Below are 25,784 nucleotides of genomic sequence, written 5' to 3'. Positions count from 1 at the left end.
TATTGGCCGACTGCAGGCACTAAACTGTCAGGCAGAGGTGAGCAATAAAGGCTGAAAACCCTTCCCTGGCTCTGCAGCCCCCTGTTGTATTAATGACAGTGAGACCTTCCTGTGGCAAAGTGGTTTTTGTGATGATGAGCAGCACGAGGTAGGAGCTCATTGATTCCTGGGATCGATTGCCTCGGGGGTCAGTGAAGCATCTCCTGCCCCCACATGTGAGTGTGTCCCTGGGTTGGAGATGTTCCTCCCACACAGCCCAACAGCAACAGCCTGGGTTTGCTCTCTGGCCCTCTCCCCTCCAGCAGGATGGGAAATGCTGTGCCTGGCCGAGCTGTCAGGAGAGGAGCTGCTGCACTGAACTGCCCCCACTGCAGTGCTGAGGGATGGATGGAGCTGGGACAGACAGCTGACTCAGAGCACCCCCTGTGCTCACTCCCCCCCTGAGCTGTGCTGGGTGATTTTTCTCCTCGTGATATCTTGTGCTGCCTCATTTCTATCTCGAGGTTTTTAGCTTTTTATTTGGATCAGTGATTGAAGGGACAGCCCCCACGTCTGACCTGACACACCCTGTAAAGGAGACTGTGCAGGCACAGCAGGATGAGCTGAGGTTAGGTGTATAAAACTGAGGGATGTGTAAGAAATCAGGTCTCCCACGTGGGATTCATCCTGTGCTGTCACTTCCCCTCTGTGTGTGCCTCCTCCTGGTTGTTTGCAATGACTCCATTGGCTGCTCCCCCCTTGGTTTCTGTGAGGTCTGTGAGCACTGAACATCCCTCACTGGTGTGTATTCCCCTCCTCAGCTGGATGTTGGAAATTTTCCTCTTCCTGCAGCTCAGCTCAGCAGCTGACACTGAGGTGGAGTTATGCTGGGGTTTGCTCTGTGGAGGATCAGCCACCTGCAGTAAAAGCATGGGTGTATTTTCTTACCAACCTTGAGACATGGCAGAAGAGCCCAGTGCCAGTGGGAATGTGACTCTGGCTGCTGATTCTGACACTGGAGCCAAGGGAATGGCTTGGGCTGCCATGCTGGGCATGGGAACTGCCTTTGGCTCTGAGGGGGAGTTTGGAAAGACCCCAGAAACTGCTTCTGGCTCTTACCCTTGGCACAGCCCCTCCCAGGACCAGCTGCTCCTCTTGGTGCCCAGTTAAAGCCTTGGCAATGGGTGAGACTTTGGTGCCATCTCTCCCAGTGACCAGACTGTTTGTTTGGAGCCTCTTGTGAAAGGGTGTTGGTTGAGTCCCCTGATAAAATACAGAGACAGGCAGGTCTCCTCTGTCTCTGTTCATCCTGGGGCATAAAGGAATCAGGGGAAGGAGGATAATAGAAGTGCCAAAGAATGTGGTGTGATTGCCAGCCTGTGCCCTGGGGAGGCTGGAGGAGACTCGCTGGGTCACAGGAGCTGGGCTTCAGCAGAGAGCATGGAATAATTGTCTGGAGATAAGAAAAGACCTGTCTCGAGATGAGGCAGTGCTATTCAAACACTCATGTCAATGAGTTTCTGCATTACACCCTGATTGCCAGGAAAATAACAGGAGTTCATTCGACTCTTCTTGTGTCATTTGATGTTGTATTTGAGTTCCTGTGAGTAGCAGAAGGAATACCCTAAATAACACTACTTTGTGTGTGTATATATATATATCTTTGTATAGAAGTACACTAAGATAACACTCTGAGAAACAAGATTTTCCTAAGAGTTTGGCCTCTTCTGTAGCAAAGTTTGGCAATGTAAGCTGGGTTTCAGGTTTTTTTAGATAAATAAACTTAGTTTACTTCACTGGGAGTTTCTGATGCACAGCCTCACTGGACATGAAGTGTTGTCTGCTCTTTTTTTCTCACCTTGCCCTTTCCTCCCTTTCCTCCCTCCCCATGGCTGTGTTTCCCCCCCACCCCAAACCCCAGCCACCCCTTCTTTGTTCAAGCCTTTCTCTTCTCGCTGCTGCTCTGTAGGAGAACTTGTACCTGACACGTTCCTGCTGCTCATAATGAGCTTTCACTCCAGTGGCTGATCAATAGCAGAACCCAGCAGGTCTGTCTCTCTTGCTTGTTTTCTCTATCTTGAATCTGCCAAGACAGATTAGACCATTGCCAAGGTCACTGGAGATGCCGCGAGTGAATGAAAACATATCTCGTTGACTTTTTTAGGACAGGCTGCAAAAAGGCAAGAGTGGAGCTAAAACTGAGTGTACAGTGACAGATTAAATCTGCATCAAGGTCACACAGGGGATTCCTGAGTGAACCTTCCATGCAAGATCCACGTGCCCTGTCAGGGGGAGGTTGTTCCACTGCTGGCCCAGGCAGTGTCCTGGCAGTGCAGGGATGGGAAGGAACAGACAAGAAACTCAGGAGTTGCAGGGAGAGAGGGACTTGGGTGCTGCTGTCCTGAAATCCAGAAGAGATTTACCTGTTTCTGTGGTGGCAGAGGTGGAGTCACAGGTTGGAGAGCAGCCTCGTGCCCATGGCATCCTCTGGCTGGAGCAGCTCTGGTGCTGTGGATGCCAAGTGCTGGAGCCACAGGCACGGGGCCGATGAGCTCCAGGAGCCTCCTGGGAACTGGACCCTTGTGCAGCTGAGATGTAACTGCTCCTCAGGAATGAAGGAAATTTATTGAAAAGAAAAGCATGAGTCAGTTTAAGGAGAAGTTTTTCTATTGGCAGTGGCTGAAATTCCAGAGAGGGAAGGTTTCTAGTGAGAGGCAATATATTTTATGAGTCTGACTGCTGGAACAGGGACAACTGTGTTCATGGCTTGAGTGTCTGAGATCTTGTCCCTCTTCCCTCCCCACCCCCAGTTCCAGCAGTTGATCTAATAAAATATACTGTCTGTATAAATCTCCCAGCCTCAGATCATCCTGTCTGTCTCAGCACAGCTAATAAAATAACAGACAGAGTTCCCTAATATTGTTACTTCATTTAATGGATCCTCCTGGCCACTCAGAACAGTGCTGCCTTAGACCACAGTGCCTGTGTATGTTTTTAGGAGTCTTCCAGTAGCAAAGTCTGAGTTGTGGGTTTACCTGGTTTTGCAAATAAAACTGAAAGAATTGCTTCCATAAAAATGAAAAAACGAGCCCCTCTCTGCTGGCTGTTCACTCCTAGATCTGGGCTTCAGACTTCCCTCGAGTTTGAAGCTGTTTGATCTGCAGGAGATGAAACTCCTTTTCTCTGCACTGAGATAAAATAGAGCCCTGCCCAAGCTATAGTTCTGCTTTTATACTTGCTAGATTTGTGGTTTTGTTTAATTTCAGCCTGGTTATTCCTGGGCTTTTAAGTAGCAGTGTGCACTTAATTGTTGTCTTGGCCTGGAACCAAAGTGGGCAGAAAACAGTGATGAAAGTAACAGGAGTCCTGGAGATTTTGCAAGGCATTTAGAGATAATGGGATCCTTCTGATTTCCTCTGCTGCCCCAAGTCCGTGAGGACGAGGCCAGAGTGTCAGTGGCATTAATGGATGAAGGAAGTCGTGTTAATTAGTTGAACTGTAACAGAGAATCTCACAATTATCTGTGAGAGAAGCCCCAACAGATAATTACAAACTGCCACAACTTTCACTCTGCTGCACTTGTTCTTGGTGTGACCCAAAGCCTTCAAAGCCTGCAAGATTTAAACCCCACATGAGTAGTCTGACTCTGACCTGCCTGAGCTGTTGGCTGAAACAAGGCAAGTGGAACAGACTGTGGCTCTGAGAGTCTCTGTACTTGTCTCACAGCTCTATCTTTGTTTCTAATTGAATTTCTGAGATGCTGATCACAAGTCACAGGATGAGGCCAGGCTAAAGCTCCAGTCAGATGAAAATGGAACAGCTTTTGGGGTTGAAACACGGGGTGTTCTCTTTCCTGAAGCTGATCAAGTCAGTGGCTTCAATCTGCCAACCTTCACACCCACGTTTGGTGCATCAGGGGCTCAACCCTCAGAGCTCCCTGGGTGTGTCTTCAAGCTGCACAAACTGTTCTGCTCAGAGGTCACTGATAACTTTCCAGCAGTGCAACTTCTTGCCCAATTGTCTCTTCCTTCTCTCCCTGCTTTTGCTTCCAAGCCACTGGGGAGTTGGATTCTGAATTTCAAGCCCAGTTTGGCACAGAGTGAGATAAGTGCCAGAAGTTGGAGGGGTGGGGGCTGCTTGTCTTTCTCCTCCCTCATCTGAGAGACCAGATTTACTGTAGAGTGTAACAGCTTCTCATGGCTCTGCCAGAAGGATCTCACTGAAATCAGTTTAATAATTTGAGAGAATCTTTTCTGTCTTCAAAACACTGTTTTGAGTAAATTCTTTCCTTCTGTAACACATGATTTTTGCTATATGAAGATTTGATGCAGGATTATCCTGTGGTTAAAACCTTGGCTGGAGGCTGGGAGGAAAACAGTGCTCACAAAGGGGTTTTGTTGGACTTTGGCTGTGCCTTTAGACTTGTTGCTAAACCACCTGTCTGTGACATGGGAGATGATTCCACTTGCCTTGGTGACCTTCTAAAGGAATCTGTGCTCAGTGATGGGAAATGCAGCTCCTGGGGCAATGCCTTGGCCAGGGACAGGAGCCCTTTGGACAGTCAGCAGAGAGGGCACGTGCTCCCTTCTCCCTCCAGTGATCCTCAGCTGCAAACTAACCAGACATCAGGTAGACAGGTTGGTTATCCTTAGTTCAGTAATTTGTCATGTTGCATTGCACAGAATTAAATCAGTTTAAGATGTAATGGGATGAGATGCACTAAACTTCAGATCTGTTAACGTAATATGGCAGCGTGTTTGAATGCATTTGTTTTGCTTCATGGAACCACAATTGAGTCTGACAGTGGTGGATCTGGTGCAGAGGCTGGGACAGGACAATCACAGACCACACTGTCGGGGAACTTTGCTTGAATGAGCCTTGGCATCATCTGTAATTATGTGTTAAAAGTAAATCTAAATTTGTCTTTTAGTGCTTGAGGGGAAAAATTGTGAAGTCCAACTTGAGTATCACCTTTTTCCCATTTTCTCTTTTTTAGCAACAAAAACTGTTGGTTTAATTTAACTGAGATTGCCCAGAGAAGCTGTGGCTGCCCCTGGATCCCTGGAAGTGTCCAAGGCCAGGTTGGACGGGGCTTGGAGCAACCTGGGCTGGTAGGAGGTGTCCCTGCCCATGGCAGGGGGTGGAAAGAGATGAACTTTAAGGTCCCTTCCCACCCAAACCATTCCATGATTCTATAATTTAATACAGTTTCCTATCACTGCTGTTGAAACCTTGGGGCAGGAAGCAGTTGGAGATGCCTTTGGTGCTTCCTGTGGTGATTCCTCTGTTTTCTCTTGTCTGTGCTTTGTTTGATGTTCTGAATGTGCTTCAAATGGATATCTCTGGTACAAGGGGAATAAACACTGCCCTACATAAACCTTTATCAGTGTTTTGACAGGTGTGCAGCAGTGCTGTGGATCAGTTTGGATAACTGCTCTCAGGCAGGTTGTGACTCCTGGGATGGTCCCAAGCAGGGGCTGAGGGTTGTGGGTCCCTCCCAGCTCAGCCTGTTCTGTCTGAATATTGGGGTCTGCAGAAAAACCCCTCTGTTGTGTTTGGGAAGAGAAGAGCAGGAGATGGGTTAAATCCTGTTGTTCTGCAGTTTCCTGGTTGAAGATGTTCCTGGTTGAAGGAGTTCCTCGTGGTGTCCCTGTGAGGGTGACAGCTCTGAGTGTGAGCAGAGGGAGGCTGGGGGGGGTTTGTGCTGCTGGTTCAACTCTCTGGGCTCACTTCTGCTCCCACAATGGGACCAAACACCTGCCCAAGGAAAGGACAGCCCTGGAATCCCCTCCCAGGCCCTGCAGGGAGGGCTGACGGCACAAACAACACTCACATTCAGCTCCTGTTCTTTCCCATTTGCCCAGCCGAGACATTGTGAACTCTGTCAGCTCTCTGGAGATTAATTGAATACTGTAAACATTGAATTTACCTCTGAATCACAAAAGTAAGATTATTTAGACCTTGAGGAGGAGACGGGAGCTGTTTGAATACTTGATTAGCTTGGTCACAGAAACCTTGGGATCTTTGCAGATGGAAAAATGGTTTGAGTAATGGAAAATGTTTGCCTTTTCTCTTATGACTGTGTTACAGAGCTGTTTGATGTGATTTTATTTTAAGTGGAGCCAGTGATTTCTTCCTCTTCATGACCTTGTGTTATGGATTGGGGTTTTTTTAATTTATCTTTTATATCTCATATAATTGAATTTCCAGTATCTTTTCCAGGGCAATTTAATACTAACAATTTAAGAATGTGTTGCCTCCTTACGAATGTCGGGAATCTTTCTCACACAGCCAGGTTGAGGGTCTCTAAATGAGCTCAAACAATTCACAACTCCAGTTCCTGTTTGGCCAAGGACAGCTCACAAGGGCTGCTTGAGAGAGAAGGCAAACTCTGGGAGCCTGATGGGTGGGAGATAACGTGGGGAATTCACACTTAATTCTCCAGTGAGGAAAATGGGACTTGGTTTGCAGGTTCTGGGCACGGAGAGATGCAGCAGGGACAGGTCTCTGACCGTGTTCATGTGCCTGCAGCAGCTCAGGGCTCTCACCCTCCCCAGGCACCCTGGCAATCCTCTCTGATGGGATATTGATCCTGGTCTTGTTCCTTTGCAATGGATTCTGGAATGAGTTGCTATAAAACAAGCACGTGCTTAAGTTTTTTAGGAGAATTTTCTACCCCCGAGTTTCTTTTTACATGGAAGTCGCTTAAGCTCGTCTTTGAAAAACATGGTATTTCCTTCTGCAGAGCTTTGAATGTTTATGGATCTGTAGGAAGATTTAAGTGTCTCTGAGTGAGAGTAATCGGGTGGAAATACAAATGGAAGCTGAGGCTGGAGGCAAACTGTGAGAACTGGGACCTGTTGCAGACTTTAGTAGCTATTTATTGAACTGCTGATTTAATTAGAGCAAAACCACTGGTGGTTGAATAATTAAGAATTTGCTTTGTTTGTGGCAGGTTCTCTGTCTCTCACCGATCCATTGACTTTAAATTGGAGCATCCAAAACCCTGGAAGGATTTGGGTGCCTTCAGTTCTCCTGGGAAAGGGCAGGAAAATCTGCAGCCTGTAGGACACACTGTGCCCCACAGCAATCACTGTCTCCTTTTGGAAGGGAGGTGGTGGAGATCCAGCATGGTTACACCTTCATATCTGGCTCAGAACCTTCCCCCTGTGTTCTCTGGCACGTGGTAGTTACAGAAATCAGAGCACCTTGACCAACAGGTTCAGTGGGATTTCCTGGATTCCCTGCTCAGAACAACACCAGTGTTCTCAGCTTCCCCTTTCACATCCATTTTCTTTGGGGCAGGTTGTGCCTTCCCTGTGTGACAGAGAAGAGCAAAGCAGTGCAGGGCCCACAGAGCCTGCCCAGGCTTTAATATCCCTGAGAACTGAAGAATCTTGTCCTTTATGCCTTAATATAAAATAATGTCATATAAAAACGGGGAGAATATTTAATGAGAATATAAAAGTTTCCAGTAGTGGTGGATATCCACGTTTTTATTGGGTTTCCTGGTGTTACAATAATACTCATCATTTTCTTCGATGCGTTTCCTTGCAGCGAGGAGAAATTTTCATTCTGAATCCTCTGGTTTCAGGCAGGTTCTGTCCAGCAGGCTGTGAATTCACAGCCCTTGCCACGGGAGGATGAACATGTTTGTAAAGGCTCCTGAAGCCTGCTCATTCCCTGTTCTGAGAGATGGGTCTTGTCTCTGCCCAGGGCTGCCTGGGGCCGTGTTCCAGCCGAGCTCCTCCTCACTGAGCTCACATCACCCTGCAGTGGGGAGGGGAGGAGCAGTTTGCTGTAGCCAGAGCAAAATGAAGACGATGGGAGGATGAGATTATGTGAAGTTAAACACACAAATACGTGCATGATAAATTGGGAAGTGCCTCGGTTTCTTGTGTTCGTGGCAAATGAAAATCGTGATATGGGAAAAAAGTCACGGAAGCTGCAACCAAACATTGTGGGATTTTGTTGTGACATGGGAGATTCTTTATGCAGAAAGGAGCAATTTGAAAATCCCAGTCTTTCAAAACTAGTTGCTTGGGAGAACCGGGGGAGGCACAAAGCTAAACAATTATGAATGGTAACCTTTAAAAATAGATATGTATTTCCTAACAGACAGCATCTCTTCATTACCACAGACACACTCATTAACTGAAATATTTAGTGGGGATTATGGGTTGTTTAAAAATGCAACAGCTGCTCTGTTTGGTGTTTTCTCTTTCTGAAGATGTGATTTTTTTTTTTAATGTTAGTTTCTGACTCCACACACAGACCTCAGTTCATTCCGGGTTCATCCCAGTCCTGCTCCTTCACTGGTGCACTGAGGCTGATACATCCCCCCAGTGCTCATTGGTTGCCAGAAAAATGGGATTTCTGCCATAGAAATCAACAAAATATATAGAAAATAGATGTAAATAAGTGAAGTGACAGTCTCAGGTGGTGTAGCTTTGTTTCCATTGGTGAGGCAGAGCTTAGCTGGAATTCAACTCCTTATTTTGTTATTGAAAACAGGAGTGGAAAACTGATTTATTTTTCCCCAAAGGGTGAGATGCCTTTGGATCACTGTCAGAAGGCAGCAGCTCACAGAGAAGCACTAAAATTTTTGTCATTTTGATAAAAGACACAGATTATCTGAAGCTTTTGAAAGGTCTCCTAGAATAACAAAAAAACCCGCAAAATGCAATTAATTCCAAAATACTCTAAGCACTTTATGAAATCCGGCTGATTTTATCTTCCACTGATCAAGAGATGACTATAACTCCAAAAACTGTGGGTCTTAGAAGCTCATATTGCAGAGATGTACCAAACTAGAAAAAATTACAAATAATGGGATGTCTCTTAGATGAAGCAGAAGGGAAAGGCACCTGGCAAAATGATGGATAAAGCTCCCGTGGAACTGGCAGAGAAGGTCTGTACTTGTTTTGCAGACTCCACTTGGAGAGTGAAGGGTTTCTTTGCCTCAATCTGTCACTCTCCTGTTGGCCTGTCTGTGCTGCACAAGTTTGCAGCCTGTAGCTGCCCAGCATCAATTTTGCCACCATCCTCCTCCTCCCCGTCTGCACCGAGGCCGGGCTGTCCCGGGGGTCTCCTCGGGGGTTGGCATCTGATTTGTCTTGTCTGCTCTGAGCCTCCCACTGGGCCCCATCCATAATATTCCAAGACATCAAACCAGCCTCTGGCTGCCTTGGGGACCTGTTTGTCTCCAGCATGTAGAACACACACACGCTGTTGGGAAGAGGCTGCCGCAGAAAAATGGGGATTTATTAACTCTCCAAAACAAACTTGGAGCTTGGTTCATGTGTGTGACAACACCAAGGAGGAAAAGGCACAGGATGATCTAAGATATGGGAGCTGGTGATATTTCTCACATGCTGAGTAGCTTTGGGGCTTTGATCTGGAACTCCTGGAGGTTTTTGTGACCAATCCAGGCACAGCAGGGCAGGTGTTACCCCGAGGGGACGGCTCTGTCTTACACAACAGTTTTTGTCTCTCCAGGCACTTCCCTGTTTCTGTTGGTGCTGGGCATTGCTGCTTCTGAACTTGTGAGGAATGGGTCAATGGAAGGAAATGCTGTTGTACTTAAAAGCCCTAAATCCGAGTGGTTTTGGGGTGATCTTCCTGCAGTGCCTGCTCTGGGGGTCTGTGCTGGCTGGCACCTGTCCTGGGTGGTGGCACAGTCACAGCACCACAGGTTTGGGTGCAGAGGAGTGTTGGGGCAGGACAGCACCTGGTGCTGCTACACGGGGTTTGCTCTGGGGGGCAAGAATTGAGATTCAGGGCCAAAGCTGCTGTGGAAGGTGGTGGGAGAGGAAGCTCAGCTGGGCAGCAGGGGAACAGTCTGTGGTTTGTTAGGAAAACTCAGATGGTGTCCAGCAGCCGTGGTGTCTTTGCTGGGAAACCTTTTGTGACCCTTTGGACAGCAGCTACTGCTCCTGAAGGAAGGAGAAACCATCAGAACTCATTTAGGTGAAATTTTCGTAGAATCCTGGAATGGTTTGGGTTGGAAGGGACCTTAAAGCTCATCTCATTCCACTCCTTGCCATGGGCAGGGACACCTCCCACTAGCCCAGGTTGCTCCAAGCCCTGTCCAACCTGACCTTGGACACTTCCAGGAATAGGGAGTCCAAAGCCTCTCTGGGCAACCTACTTTCAAGGAGTTTTGGTACAAGCAGCTAGATAAATGAGAGAGAACACTGGTAAGAGTTTGATTATCAATTTCCAATTTAATCCCAATGATAGTGCATGGAACAGTCTCGTTGCTGTGCACAGAACTGTGTCAGAGAATATAGCAGGGGATAACTTCCTTTGGGCCTGTTAGCTCTAATATTAAATACCATTCAGCAAGTATTTTATAAAGTTCTGTTATGTTTCTACTAGGATAGAAAAGACAATCTGGAGAAAGGGGAAAATGAAGTGTTTAAAGAAAAACCAACCACCCATAGAAAACCCACAAGCTGCTGCTCAGTTTCTATTGACAAAACTTCAGAGAATTTATAAGCTGTAAAATGTTTGTGGGGATATTGTGCCAAACAAACTGTGTGTTTACAGGAAACATAATTGTTGCCCCCAGCAGGTTCATGTACCTGTCTGTCTGTTACTGCATGGAAATATTGAAAAGAAAACGTGAGAGAAGTTCGGATGGTGTTGGAAGGGATGGGAAAGGTGAAAGATGAAGTTCTGTGAACAAGATGAGGAAGCAAACTAGAAATGCTGTTGTGAGCTCGGTGTTTGGCCCCAGGGGCCTGTGTAGATGTGAAATAAAATCCCTGGTGCATGCCCAGAGCAGGGAGAGCCTGTTCCCTCCCCAGCACGGCAGAGCTGTTCTGGGAGCAGGGCTTGGAGCGTGTTCACTGCTCGTGTGGGTCTGGCTCAGAGCCCTCTCTGGTGCAGAGGCACAAATCCCCCAATTTGACACAAATTCAGGCATTTCCCACATCAGCACCGCAGCTGTACCCGGCCAGGCAGGACATGGACCCTGTGTTCACTCCCCTGGTCATTCACTGCTCTGCTCAGGGGCTGGGGCAGAGGGAGGTGCCTGCCCAGGTGCTCCAGTCTGGCTGGTGAGGAACCTGAGAAGTCAGGTGAGGAACCTGAGAAGTCAGGGCCCCTGACAAGCTATACATCCCCAGCTCTCACACAGCTGAGCATGAATATTAACCTGTCAAAAACTGCCTAAGAAAGGAATTGACCTCATTTGCAGGGAGCTCAAAGGAAATTTCTTCTCAGGCTCGCAATATTATGAACATTTTTTGTTCATAGAAGCCATCAAGTCTGACACAAACTTTATATATATACAGGAAAAATCTCTTCGTTTTCATTTTCCTCACGTAATTCTTCCATTTTCTCTACATCAAAATGTAGGTGGAACAGACAAACCCAGCCTGCCTTCATGGCTGGATTTGGGGTATTTTGTAAGTTCAGGGGTCCAGAGTGGCCTTACTTTGTGTTTGGGCACTGCCCAGGTGGACCCTCAGGTACCACCAGGGCACCCTTACAGGGGTGGCCTTTAATCCAGGCTGCTCTTCCTCACTGGCTGATATTTATATCAAACCTGTCTAAACCTAAGGACAGACTGGAATAATGAAATCTGTGCTGTGTGACAGAAAGTGCCCTGCAAAGGGGCAGAACAGGTGAGTGCCTGTGGATGTCCCCACGTACAGAGGTGGCACCATCTACCTTTCCATGGGAAACAGGTCCATCATTCCCTGCTCTTGGGAGCTCAGAGGATCAGTGAGGACAACAGGCAAGTCTTGGATGAGTCACTGAGGTCACCCTGTTTTCTCATTTAAAGGGATTCTTCCCCCAGACCAGGAATTGGTGTTTGGGACTGAGGGATGCTGCTGCTCCTTCCAGGGGGCCATAAATAAGCTCAAATAGGTTGGAGCCAGTGGGACCTGTTGCTAAGGTGATAAAAACTGGATTTGCTGCTGGAGAGGACAATTCAGCAGGAGGTGTTCAAATGAAGCTGAATTCAAACCTGTTTATGTTCTTTCACCCTGAAATGAAAACAATTTTGTCTTATGGTGGTTGGGTTTTGGACCCCTGAGCTGGGGTCGTTTCTAGTTCAAACTAAAGCATCGTTCTGTGCATCTGCAAAGATGCCTTTTAAAATAAAGTGATGCTTGAGAGAGGCAAATAGGTCTTACACAGTGTATTTCCTTTGTAAACTGTGTTTTAGTGCTTAATGTGTTGTTGCACATGAAAGCGCTGAGGTGGAAGGTTTCTAATAGTGGAGTTTATCTGAGATCAGAAGAGCAAATCTCTGATGATCCCTCTGTGCTGTGTTGCTGCTCAGCTCTGCCGTGTTTGCCCATTTGAGCTGGGAGTGATTGTTTTCTCGGCACTTGAATAAATAACTCCAAAGGTTTGCCAGCAGATCTGCTCCGTTTGTGCCGCTGCTCTCGACGCTCGCTCACGAGTTGACTTTGTTTTGTTCTGCTTATTTTAATGCCAGGCAGAACTGCGGGAAGGGGAACATCTTTAACTGCCTGGAACCAACAGCTGCACTGTCAGGCTCAGCTGTGATGGACTGGGAGCCTTTTCCCCCAGCTGTCTGAGCAGTGTTGATGTCATCTCTCACCTCTCCTTCCCAAGCCTTGTTCCTCTCTGGGGTTGTCTCAGAGGCAGTACCCTGGTTATTGCATTGTGTATCTGTGCCTAAGAAGGAATCCAGACCTTTTAGGGGGTCAGGAGGCTCTGGGCATGTGCTGCCAGCCCTGCAGGGCTGGCACAGTCAGACTGATGGTGCTGAGCCCTCTGCACCCTGGCTGAGGGGCCACTGGGTGCAGGGGGTTTGCAGGTTCCAGGGCTTGAGGCTCGATCCTGTTGCCATTCTGATTCTCCAGAGGACCCTGATCTGGGGTAAATTAGTGCAGCTCCAGTGGCACTACCTCAGTTGAAACTGATTATTTGTTTTTTAAAGAGAAATTTGTTACTACTTCTCTTACCACGCCCCAGGCTCCTGTTGTGCTGTGCTGTGGAAATCAGGGACCTCCACATAGTCCAGTCCTGAGCTCCAGGGGCTGAGCAGGTTCAGGGGCTGCACTGGCTCTTCCAGAGGGTTTGGAGTGTGGCCAGGATGAACAAACCTTTCCTTACAGACCTGCCCACTTTCACTGATGTATTGCCATCATCTGCAGGAGCCCCTCAGACCCACACACTGACTCCACTGGCATGAGCCAAGGTTTGCTTTTATATGTGTCTTGGCTGTGTGACCCAGTGAGTCTGTGAGTCTGCTCTGTCACACATAACTCAAGGTAAATAAATCCCTGATAGTTAACCATACACTGGACACAAATCATTTACAATTTCAAACAGAATGTCCCCTTTTTTTAAGGTTTAGCAATGGTGAGATTTAGAATCAGAGTATTTGAGCTTAGTGTCAGGTTTAATTTTCACTTACTAAGAATATTAGTTAGGATGCTATTTACTTAAGAAATTTGACATTAAGATTTTATTCATAGCAAATGTAAGTACCTCTGAAACCTTTGTTCTCAGTTGAAACAAAATGCTTTATGGGATTATTAAATGCTGCTCTGTGAGCTTTGAATTTCAAATAAGAGTTGGGTTCAAAAGTGTCCCAATGGACTGAGTAGCTGGAACAGACCAGCTGGGACCTGCTGTCTGACCTGGAACAAGAGTTGTTTCGGTGCTTTAACGCTTCAGTTTGTACCTTGATCTGTGTGGGGAGATATTTACACTTCCTGACCTTGTAAAAATGGAACCAGAATTAATTTATATTCTCTGCAGCAGAACTTCAGAACACTTTTGTTTGTGTCAGCAGCAGTAGAGAAGAGCCTTTCTGCAGTTAGTGCTGTGCACTGAAAACTGGGACAGCTGGGGCTGGTCCTTGATTCTGCCACTGTTTTCCTGGGTGGCTTTGCAGGGTGCCTCATCTTGTCATCTCCTGATGCCCACTGGTGTTGTTTTGGTTTTTTTTTCTGCCCCCCTTTCTTATTTCTGGAAATTGTAGGAGGAAGGGAGATGGTTGCACACAATTTGTGAGAACAAAGTTGATGCCACTGTATTTTTGAGATCTGGGCATGTTATTGGTGTTGAATCCATTTCACCTCACAGGTTTGCACCTCAGTGCACTTCAGACCTGCTTGCTGTTATTACAGTACAGTTAGGAATGAATAGACTTCTCCTCCCTCTGCAGTGTTAGTTAAATTCTCCATATGCTGGTAGGTTAAATGGGTATTGAACTGTTTAACATTAATTAAACAACCAAGTCTGGGGAGAAGCCAGGAGCACATTGTCCAATTAAAGCAGTTGCCTGTATGAACAGCTGCCCATAAATCAGGTTCTCTTGTATACATAACAATTGTTAATTGAATAATTACCCAGATTTAATCTCTTAATTTTTTTCCTCAGGAAATGTATCACATTTATGTGGAAGTACTGAATTTTTGAGCATGCTTTGATTTTCCAAGGCTGAGGTGCAGTGTGTGTGCTGCAGGTACCCAGGAGCTGCTGGGAGCCCGTGGCTGAGGCTCAGCAGGGGTGGCCAGGAGGGTGATGTGTGTGTGTGTGTGTGTGTGGAGTGCAGGAACCTCTCTGAGAGCCCTTCCCTGTGGCAGCTCTCAGGGCAGGGTTGGGGTTGTGGGTTGTGCTGCTTGGAGGCTGGATTTGCTTTGCAAAGCAGAAATAGGACCCCTGGAATCTCTGGAAGTCTCCCACTGGTGTCAGCAGTGGTTGTGTCCTGCCACTGTCCTGCTATGGCCTCGACAGGGCAGCTCATGTTGTACCTGGGTCCTCTGGAGGTCCCAAACACCAGGGATGGTCTGTGGGATGGGATGCCACCTCCTGCACACCAGGGATGGTCTGTGGGATGGGATGCCACCTCCTGCACACCAGGGATGGTCTGTGGGATGGGATGCCACCTCCTGCACACCAGGGATGGTCTGTTGGATGCCATCTGGAATGGTCTGTGGGATGGGATGCCACCTCCAGCAGACAGAACAGGTCACTCAGAAAGGGCTGTGGGGTGTGGCCCTGATGGGACAGGGCCAGGAGGGACCTGCTGGTACCTAAGTGAGGTAAATGATGAAGAATTGTGTCAGCAGTGGTGGTGTGTGCCTGGCAGTGGGAAGGGGCTCCCTGTGCTCTCCAGGGGGATGAGGACATGTGTGCTGGCTGGGCTCAGAGCGGTTCCCTGCACTGCAGTGTCCTGGGTTTAGGGGTCAGCTCCTTGGGCACAGGGGAGGCAGGTGCCTGGTGGGGTTGAGAGGCACTCCTGGGGCTGGGGGAGAGGATTCCAGCCCCACTTTGCTGCTGCTGTGTGAGTCTCCTGCATTCAGGTCTGCAGGAGCTCCTTCCCCTCTGCAGCTCTGTCTGTGCCCTGCAGATCAAACCATAAACCTGAAATGACACCTTTTGTGGCTCACAGCAGAGAGCTCATGAGCTAACCCAGGAGCAGCTCCTGAAGCACAAATACAGAATGCTTTTAAGGTGTGATGGAAGTAGCTGTCTCACACAGTGTAATTGTGCTCCCAGGATGGTCCTTTCTCCGGGAGTGAAGTGGTGTCTCTGTGACACAAACTTGCAGCAATGGATGGGACTGTGCTGCTCCTGCTGCCTCCTCACACAGGCAGCCCCTTCTCCTTTGGGGCTCCATTTGTGGCTCAGGACTTACACTTAAGGTCTCATCTTGCAGAGCAATGGAGAATAACAATTCTTATTTCAATATATTGCCATGTCTGCCACTATTAACATTTCCTTGGCCAACCCGGGCAAGATTGGGCATCAGGGAAGTATCACACTTGTATATGCTGTCACTGTTCAAAAATTGAGCTCTTTAAGCTCAGATTCCAAACAAGGCCTTACCACGTATTTAAAATTTTTTTATGTGATCTGGGAGAGGAGCATCAACTTGTGTTTGTTCTTGGTGTGCTGGATGTGGCTCCCTTCTGTATGTCAGGGAGCCTTTGGCACTGTGAGGAAGAGCACCCCAAGGTTAGTAAAGCTTTTATCTGTCCTATTCAGTTTATAATATGAAAGAAAAATCTGAGTCTGCATCTTTAGCTGCTGTAAGTTTGTGGAGCTCCTTTGAAGTTGGCACTCTGGTATGCATACATAAAGAATCAGGATCATTTCAGTGAAAAGCTGCTAATACAGATGTTTGCTTCTTTATAACAATAACAGTGATTTTGGATCGCTCCTAAACAAGATCAAAGGCATCAGAATCTCCTCTTTGTTTTATCAGTATAATGAAACCACAATTACACTTAATACACTTGAAATGGTTGAGCAGGTGGGAGCTGAGAGGAACCTCACCTGTCTGGGTGACACACTGATGTTGGGCTGGAATAACCCAAGTTATCTGGGGCTGCTGTGTTGTGCTGAAAGGGGGACCACAAACAGATGGGTGCAGTAAATTCAGTCGTGTTCTCTGCAGTGCTAGAAGTCAGTGATGTGCATTGGTGTGCACAGCAAGCAAAGGTTCTTTCTTGGAATCACCCAGTGATGGCCAGTCAGAGGGATCTTCCCCTTCTGATGGGGGTGCAGTGGCTTCAGCAATGAGATTTTTCAGAATCTTGTTTTGTTTGGGTGGTGCTGGACAAGGGCAGGGTCCCCATCCTGGGTGTCTCACCTGCTGCACCCACCACCAGCCCCCTGATTTTTGCCATCTGATCTTTCTTTTCTGAGAGGAAACTGGGGAAGGAAACCCTGCTTTTCAACTAATTGCATCCAAACCTAGCAGAGACGTGGCTCTGGCTTGTTCTCCCTGGAGGTGCTGAAGTCTTTTGAGTCCTTCCCTCTTCCCCATCCCAATCTTGTTCTGTTTAGAGAATCATAGAATTATTTAGGTTGGAATGGACCTTGTTCCACCCCCTGTCCCAGGCAGGGACACTTTCCCCCAAAGTGGATCAGCAGCCAGGGACCTGAGTCCCAGCCAGGACTGCAGTGCTCTTCCCCTTCACAGAACAGGAGGGACATCACAGTCCTCAGCTTGTGCCTTTTGCTGCCTGAAGCCTGTCCAGCCCCCAGGGAAGGTGTTGGGAATGAAGCAAACCAGCAGCCCTGCTCTGGTCCACGTTGATGGATCGATCCCACGTTGGCCCAGACAAACCCACACTGGTGAAAGGAAGCTCTTGGTGGCTGGGGGAGGTGGCAGCTGATGGGCCTCTGAACTATTCCCTCAGTGATTCCATTAGGAGGGATGTCACGGGGTTCCTGTTTGATGCAGACATGCTGGACTGTGCTGGGAACAGTGAACTGGATGTGGTGGAGGAAATTAGCCCCTGACAGCTGCAAGCCAAGTGCCCGCTGCAAATGCATCTCTGTCAGAGCCACAGGCAGCTCCTGTCACCTCCCCATCAGCTGGAATTGGATGCCTATGGAGGTGGTAATTACAAATCCCAGCCAGGCTGCACAGGCTCATTTGTCTCTGTTTATCATCAGAGCAAGAATATTGATCATTACTAAAGCATTAAATGTCTTTGGAGAGGAAGAGGAAAATCAGGTTAATAGAGGCTGACATGCATTGTGGGATGCATTTCTCCATGAAAGTCAGCTTTGGGAAGTGCAGACATGACAAATGAAATCCCTGTTGTAGCTCTCTGACCTGGCAGAGTTCTCCTGGGAGAGGTGGTGGCTCAGAGAAAGCCACTTGGGAGTTTTGTTGCCCAGGTCTGTGTATTTTGGAGCCAGCAGAGTCACTGGGTTTAACTGGGTGTGGGATTTAAAGGACTCTCTGGATTGTGAACCCAGGGGCAGCAGAGTCAGTGGATGAAACTGGTGTGATGGAGCTGGAATGAAAGTCTGGGGATAAAACTCTGCTTGGGGCTTGTGGTTCAGAGCCTGTTTTGGGAAAAGCCAAGGAAGTGCCTGCTTGGGGTCTGCCAGTGCCAGCCAGGACTGAGAGGGTGGAATTACTGCAATCATTGCCTGTTTCCATTGGGGGGACAAACAGAACTGGGCCTTTTATGTTGTTTTGATATCAGATGCTACATTTTTGTCTCAGGCAGCAGAACATGGGCTCTTTCAGCCCAAACTGGTATTTCTCTTACTGTGCTCTTACAAACAATTAATTTTGCCAGTGGTTTCCCAGGTACCTTTTGAGCAACAGCATTGTTACCAATTTTCATTTGAAGCTCCCTTCTATCCAATAACAATTTTGTAGAGAAATGGCCAAGAATATTCCATGCAGGTTTGGTTTATTTGGGCTGAATTCTATGAACTGTTGATATGCTCCAGCAGGGAACCAGGTTGTAAGAAGGTGATTAGAAGGTACTGGGATCACTGAGCCAAGTAAAATAGGCATAGCCCCCGTCCCCCCTGGGCTGAGAGCTGACCTCGGGGTGTCCATGCAAGGAATAATCCAAGGAAGAGTCGGAACTGACCATTTTCCAGAGTGGGAGAACCACCTTCACAGATGGAGCTGCTTTCAAATATCTGTGATCAGCAAAAGCCTTTAATCAGAGTTTTAGCCCCAATTTGGGTTTTCATGTGTGCCAATTAGGAGAACCTTGTTTTCTATAGATACAGTCTTTTCTATTTTGAAAGCTTGACAGTTCTAATGCTTTGAAATTATTGAAGCTGACAGGTCTCCTCAAGAACTGTTTAATCTGTCAGATTCTTCCTTCTTTTATCATCTCAATCATTTAATGACTTGAAAAAAGAAAAACCTCCCAATGAGTTATTTTCTACCTTTCTTTAACTTGCCAATAATTCTAAAGGTTTTTACTTGTGGTAGGAATTTCTCTTTAGAAACAGAGAAGAGCTAATTAAAACATCCAGTATCCTAAATGATGAATTATGATGAAGTGCAGAGTAGTTTGCAGGTGGTAATGCCACTGTGGGTTGGAGGCACAATTTGCTTGTCGTGCTGGATGCTGGAAAGACACTCAGCTCCCAGATGACCCTTCTGGGTTCTTTCATTTTTATATTGGATTTTTTTCTTCAAGTTTGTACAAGCAAATCTCACTTTTCTTGGTCTGTGAATCCAGTAATTCTGCTGGATGAATTTTTTCATGTGAGGTCTTGATCAGTTTGAAGGGAGTGGCAGATTTGGCACAAACTGGGAATCTCTTCTCTGGGATGATGTGGCAGTAATATCTTGGATGTGCATCCCATAAAGACAACAGTAAACCGTGCAGATAATTGCTTTATAACTTATAATCATTTGCAGTGACTCAAAGCAAGGCTGGAACAAATCATGCTTTGTGTCCCTCCTGTCTGGTGTAAATTGCTGCAGGAGCATCAGTACAGTGGTGGGAAGATGGTGAAATTTAGTGGGATCTGCTGAGGTGAAAGCAAAGACATGAATGGATGAGATCAGCACTGTGAGTTCTTTCACTCCTTGAGTGAAACCAATTATTGATTGCAGTGGGAGTTTGACTGAATAATGGGTGAGAGCAGGAACCTCTGGATTTGGGTTCAGGATGCTCAGATAACCAGATTTAGCCCACGTGGTGTTTCTCTTGCTTAGTCATAGCAAGAAGACTGTATTTATTATTCTGTGGAGGGATGGCAACAGGATATTATGAACTGACAATTCCTAATTAAAAACAAACAAGAGATGCAAACTCTCCCAATCAAAGTGTTTAATCTGTGGAGGTTTAATTTTTTGGAGCTCTTAGTCCTCCACATCTGCATATATAATGGCAGGTGAATCTCCCATTGTGAATGATTGATGTGAAGATACAAACAAAAGCATTTTGATATATGACTTAAAATCACTCAAAAGGCATTTTAAAGACACACTCCCCAGTTGCCTTCTGCTATGGCAGAGGCACCAGCACAGGGGGGCAGCTTTCACTGGAGTTTCTTGGTGCTGTTGACAAACATAAATAAACTATCACCATTTCATTTGTGGAGCTGCTTCCCTTCCCTAATTTCCTCAGCACCTCCTGCCCCACGCTGCAGTGCTGGATGGAGTATGTGGTATAACCAAGGAAGTTTGTTTTTTTTTTTCCTACTCAATTCATCCTCATTTCCTGCAGGATGAGACACTCCTTGTGCTTCTGGAGCTGGAGGAAGTGCACGTTTCTGCAATGGCAATTAATCCTGGGGCAGTTTAATAAGGGATGGTTTGTCTTCAGTTGGATAGACCTGTGCCTCTGTATAATTCAATAGAAAACAGTGATTGGGTTTGTGCTTTGAAAACCCCGAGCATTGTGCTCAGCTGGGTTCTCTGGTGTTGGAGAGTGGGCTCAGCCCTGGGCTCTCTGCCCCCCTGGCTGCTGTTGGCAGCTCTGCAGCACAGCTCTGATCCCTCCTGCTGCTACTTGTGTTCAGAACCCCTGAGTATCTGCCAGTGTCTTTTTCTCATCCATCTGTGTCTGGCTTTTATCTCCTGACTCTCCTGCGTGCTGGTGGGAGCAGCTGCCTTGTTCTACAGCTGCTGATTTCCAGGAAATGCAGTGGAGGTGTCACCTGTCAGGTTTTGATGGAGCCTGATGCTCGGGAGCAGTGTCAGCAGGCACAGGGAATGATATTTTACCTTCTCCGTGGTGCCTGCCTTTCCTTGCCCATTCAGCCCTCCTTCCTGGGCTGCTGTGCCCCTGCTGTCCTGGCCAACACCTGCACAGGTGACCTGGGGACAGCCCCTGCTAACAGGGAGTAACAGATGGGCATTTTAGTGGATAACTTAGAAGAATTGCTGTTAATAAAATTGAATTTAGTGTGGTTGTTGCTGTTTGGCACTAGGAGAGCAGTCAGACTCTGGGAAGCTCTGGCTTCTTTGGGAGCCTCAGTGGGTATCAAACCACCTGAAGTAAAAGGGGAAACATCAGTCTCTGGGTTCCACTGCACAACTGGAGGAAGGGGGAACTTGCTGATGTTCCAGGTGTTGGGTTTTTTTCCCCCCAGCAGTCATGAATAAAACAACTGCTGACCAACTCTATTAATATGATGTAACTCCTGTGACTAAACCCAAAATCCCCTGTGGAGCCCAGGCAGCAGGGCTTGGGGCCACCTTGTGCTTTGCAGTGGAGGGATTCCTGCAGCACCTTCTGGGAATGTTCTGCCCTTCCCCTTGCTGTTCCCATGTTTTATCTCCTGGTTGTGAATCGTTGCAGTGGTGTGTGATAACCAGCTGCTGAAAATGTGACACTGAGGAATTCAGTGCAGGCTCAAGAGCAAACACAGTGGAAAGATTTGGAATGATGCAGCTGTAAATCATTTAAGGGGGGGAAAAGAATGAAAACATTGCCTTGCTTTCCTTGACAGGCTGTGGCAGGAGGTGGGTTTTGCTGTTCATGTGTTATGAGGAACACGTGGTTTGGGGTCTGTTAATGGGGTTTTGTTGGTGCTGTCACTTCCACGGAGGTGCTTTTTGGAATAATTTGCTCCATTCTGCTCCTGCCATTTGCAAGTGGAGAAAAATGGGATTCTGAGGCTTTCTTTGTGTCTTGTGCTGCAGGGAAAAGGAACACTAATAGCCCATGAATAATTAGTGTGTTGTTCTAAGCTCATATTCTAGATGGATGCAGTCAGTGCCTGCCTGGGCTATCACAGGAGTTTTAGGGAGCTCTGATAGCTTTGCCTCTTGCTGAGGCTCCTCACACTGCTCATTACAGGAGCACCTTTATCAGAAATAAACCTCAGGGACACGAGTTGCATGTTAAATGTAGGTGCATGTGATTTTTCAAAATGCCACAACCCTCCCAGCTGAGCTGTGTGTCCTGGGGAGAGTTTCCCCCTCCCCAGTCCATCTCTGAGCTTGCACTTCACTGTGAGTTGCCTTGGCAAAAGGGTTTGGTAGGTGTGGAGGGTTTTGGGTCACACAGATACTCCTGGCAGGTGGCAGCACCAAGGTGGGCACTATAAAAATGTGTCTTAAGCAGTTTTTCAACCTGCTGTTGTGGGTGGCACTGAGCTGTACCAGGACTGACAGCTTCTCTGGAGGGCAGAGGGGAAGGTCAGGGGAAATACAGAGCCCTTGCAAGGAAGAATATGGTGCCCTTGGGGCTCAGGGGCTTTGCTGGTTAATGGCTCCTCTGGGAAAAAAGCCACACAAGGCACTTAAGGTTTACCTGGTGGTTTATGGCTTTTCACTGTTTTTTCAATTCTAACCTAAAATGTTATTAAAATTGGTTCTAGTCACTGAATTTCAAGCTCAGTCACAGCCAAGTTCCCCAGCAGTGCAGTGCCCAAAGCAGGGCAGGGCTGCAGGCAGGGTGAGCCTGGGGGGGTCTGTGCAGCCCCCTCACCAACCTCTGATGTGCTGCATACATCATGCCAGAGCTTTTAATTTCCTTCTTTCCCTGGTCCACTTGTCCTCAGGATCATCCTTTGGATCACCATCAAGTGACAGTGGCAGCTCCTCAGGGCCCTTAGAGCTGCTTTCCCACCTCCACATTCAGCAGCTGTACTATTACTGCAGTTCCTGTTTGTTCTCCAGCTTCCCAAGACCCCTGTCTCATCATAGCTCTTTACATCTTCTTGTTTTTCCTTTCCAGTTTGCTCCCTTTGCACCCTCATGTCCTGTTTTGGTGCTGATTGAAGGTGGGTGGTTCTTTGGTCTCCCCTGTTCAGCTCTGCAGTCTGAACTGAGAGCAGCTCACTCTCCTTCTGCCTTGCCCTCCTGCCCCAAGCTTCTGGTTTTGCTCTTGATCCTTGTTTTGAAAGGCTATAATTGACACCAGGGGTGTCAGTGCCTTATTTAGGGAAGAGCTTGACTGTGTATCAGGACAGTGAATGGGTCAGTGTTTGGTCACATTGAGCAGTGTAGTCAAAAGCAAATGAAACTGGTATAATTGTTGATATTCTATTTGAGTAGCTGTTGCCCAGTGCAGGAAGAGCTGGGAGAAGCCCATGTGGTGTGAGGATTGCTTTGCCATGGCTGTTCACTGCCCCAGTCCCATCTCACTGTGCTCTCTGGGTCCCTCCACAGCCCTGGGAGCTGTTTGTGAGTGAACAGAGGGCTGAGGGTCTGTTCAGGGGATTGACAGGGGGAGGAGAAGGCATCAGATACAGGGATCAGACACTGCCTACCCCACAAATACCCAGCCCTGCCAGCAGCTCAAGAGGAGAAAGCAGCAGTGATTAAATGCACGTGTAAAGTCAGAGGAGGTTGTGTGTGGAGGTAAAAGCAGCAGAGAGAACAAGGGATGGAGACAAGGTGGTAATGCAACGTGTTAAGGCTGATTTACATTATCTTGCCAGATAAAAACCCAGATCATCTGCAATTTGTTATTTACAGTTCAGCACTGTGAAATCAATTACTGGGATGCAATTTAATTAAGGCAGGTTAATGCTTAATCTAAGGCAGTAAACCCATAAGACATAACTTCAGTTTACTAATCATTGTAATGCTAATGGCTATTTGACATCTGCTCTGTTAAATTGGGCAATACATTTTGGTGCCAGTTCAGCCAGTGATTTCCCTGTCCTGTTCACCCAGAACAGCCCTCCTGAGCATGGGGAAGGGTTGGACTCTAGTCATGGAGTTGTTTAATTCTTGCTGCTGCCAATGTTTCCAATAAATCTGCCCTGGGGTACAGTTCACCTGCTATAAGTTTATGTTAACTTTTCTCCCCAAGGAGCTGAGGGCTTTCCCCAGCTGTCATTGACCTGGCAGGTGACTTTTGGCAAGTTCCTGGCTTCTAAGTTATTCAGTACAGACTTCCAGCTCTGAAGCCAGTTGTGCCTTTGTTCTTTCCATAATATTATCAGTATGAAGGCCCCTCTGGATCTAGCAGGAATCCAGCTCTGGCCCTGCACAGAGCCACAGGAGTCAGGCTGATGAGCCTTCCTGAGGGTTGCAATGTCAATACCTCCCCTCACTAATCCCAGGGCAACTTGTCTTCTCAGACCCAACAGAATTATCTTTTATTCACGTTAATGGAGCCACCACTGTTGTCTGGGATGTTTGTGTGAGTGGGGACTTGGATCTCTTCCTGGCTTCAGAAAGTTTTTATGCTGTAATTTCTGAACTGGTATTTGTGATTAGACCATAAAAGAAGGTAATATGTGAAAAGTGTCCAACTGCTCTTGCCAGGATAGAAAACATATATTGTAATGCATTCAGAAAACAGTCCAAGGGTAGAGGATCAAGTTGTATTTGATTTTCTCATTCTCTATAATAATCATTTTTGTTGTCTTGCAAAGCTCCAGCTTTGAAGTGCGACACATAAAGATTCTGCAATACCAGCAACTGTTTCTCTTTAGCTATTTTCCAAGTGATTTGATTTCCTCAATAGCATTAACTATATGGAGGACTAACAAGTTGTAATTAATGTATTCAGCCATTTTCTTTTGTGACAGGCTGGAATGTGAGTGACAGCACGAAGGGAAGGAGCAGAATAGAGCTGGATGCTCGAGAAGATTATCATAACATAAAAACTGACAACTCTCTGGCTCTTGAATAACATATTGTATTACACTGAAAAGGGAGGAAAAAGCTATTTCACAAAAAAGCCCAACGTGGCTTAGAAATTTTTTGAGGAGGGGAAAGATTTTTCAAAAGCCTTTTTAGTGTTGGACAGACTTGACTATTGCAGCTCACAAACAGTGTCTCACGTGCTGCAGTGTGGGTACAGTGCAGTTCATGTGCAGGGGGGGGAAGGAGCTCTCCTGGAGCCCCTTGTTCCAGGGGGAACCATCCCTGGTTTGGCTGTGCCTGCCACAGGCACCTTCTGGCTGCAGGGGGAGGTTGGAACCAGCCCCTGTGGAGGGTGGGAGGGAGGAAAGAGGGCACAGAGCAGTGGGAAACAGCTCCCAGCTCATGGCTCAGAATCACAGAATCTTCTGAATGGGAAGGGACCCCCAAGGGCCATCAAAGTCCAGCACACAGGACACCCCAAGGACCCCACCATGTCCCTGGGAGTGTTGTCCAAAGCACAGGTAACTCCTAAGCTCAGCCCTGGGGGGGCTGGTTCCCATTTTAGCAGCTGGGGTTGCTCCCTGAGAAGATGCAGGGGATGATTGAGGAGCAGGGCTGGCTGCCTTGCCTCCCCCCTGCCATCCATCCACCACAAGGTCATCTCTGTGCTTGCCCCTTCATGTTTATTTCTGAGCCAATAAAATTCCCATTTGCTCTGGTACATTTTGTAATCCACAGCTTTCAGCCCAGAGATTGATTATCTGTATTCCTAGATAAAATCAAAGTGCAGTACTTTAAACAGATTTCCACTCAATTATTTCCCCCAGACAGCTTAAATGGTGCTGTGAAAGCCCAGATTAACTCAGGAGTGGCCGAGAGGTTCATTTGCCTGCTGGCATCGCTGCATTTCATTTCCAAAGCAATTTTAATGCTGGTTCCTTAATGTCCGTCCAACAGGGGGTAATATTTGATATTCACCCTGGAATCTGGGCACGGCATCTGAGCCAGGTGAATTTAAGGCAGTGAGAGGAACTCTGGATTCCAGAACAAACCAGTGAGTGTGACTTTACTGCACCCTGTGCCTGTGGGATGTGGTCACACAGCCTGGGCCAGAACTGTGTCCTTGGCTGAAGCCTCTCCCATTTTCCAGAATTCCCTGTGCTCTCTCCCCAGGCTGCTGCAGACCGAGGCTGTCACACTTACCTGGCTTTGGTCTGGGGATGATCCTTCCAGGCTCTTCCCATCCCATGGGAAATATGGCTGGAGAGCCAAGGCCTTGGTGAAAACCTGCAATTTTAAAATATGTTGAGTGAAAAGTAAAATATGGTTTTGAAGCAGAAATAGAGATTTCCTGGTGGGACCTGTTTTCTCTGTGTCCCTCACTGTGGGATGAGATTGTGTTCAAGGAGCTTCTTTTCACCAATTTAAATGTGTGGAAGTGAAATTCTTAAGGATATCAGGAAATAAAAATTAATTTCAAGGGGGTTGTTAGAAATTAGGATTGGAGGAGAATTTGTTATTAGCTCTTGTT

The 25,784-nt window shown here is 47.2% G+C and overlaps 1 long non-coding RNA gene across 1 annotated transcript in view; it reads left to right on the top strand.

Annotated features, from left to right (window-relative positions):
* The first annotated feature begins 4,478 nt into the window (after positions 1-4,478).
* LOC113976956 overlaps positions 4,479-25,784 on the top strand; it is a 32,096-nt gene continuing 10,790 nt past the window's right edge. Inside the window, exon 1 of the long non-coding RNA XR_003537233.1 lies at positions 4,479-4,608. This is a non-coding gene — a long non-coding RNA (uncharacterized LOC113976956). The remainder of the gene's footprint in view (positions 4,609-25,784) is intronic.

Source organism: Neopelma chrysocephalum, unplaced genomic scaffold, assembly GCF_003984885.1.
Source record: "Neopelma chrysocephalum unplaced genomic scaffold, ASM398488v2 Primary Assembly neopelma1_189, whole genome shotgun sequence".
In the NCBI taxonomy this organism is placed as follows: Eukaryota; Metazoa; Chordata; class Aves; order Passeriformes; family Pipridae; genus Neopelma; species Neopelma chrysocephalum.
This window is presented reverse-complemented; position numbering and strand designations above follow the sequence as displayed.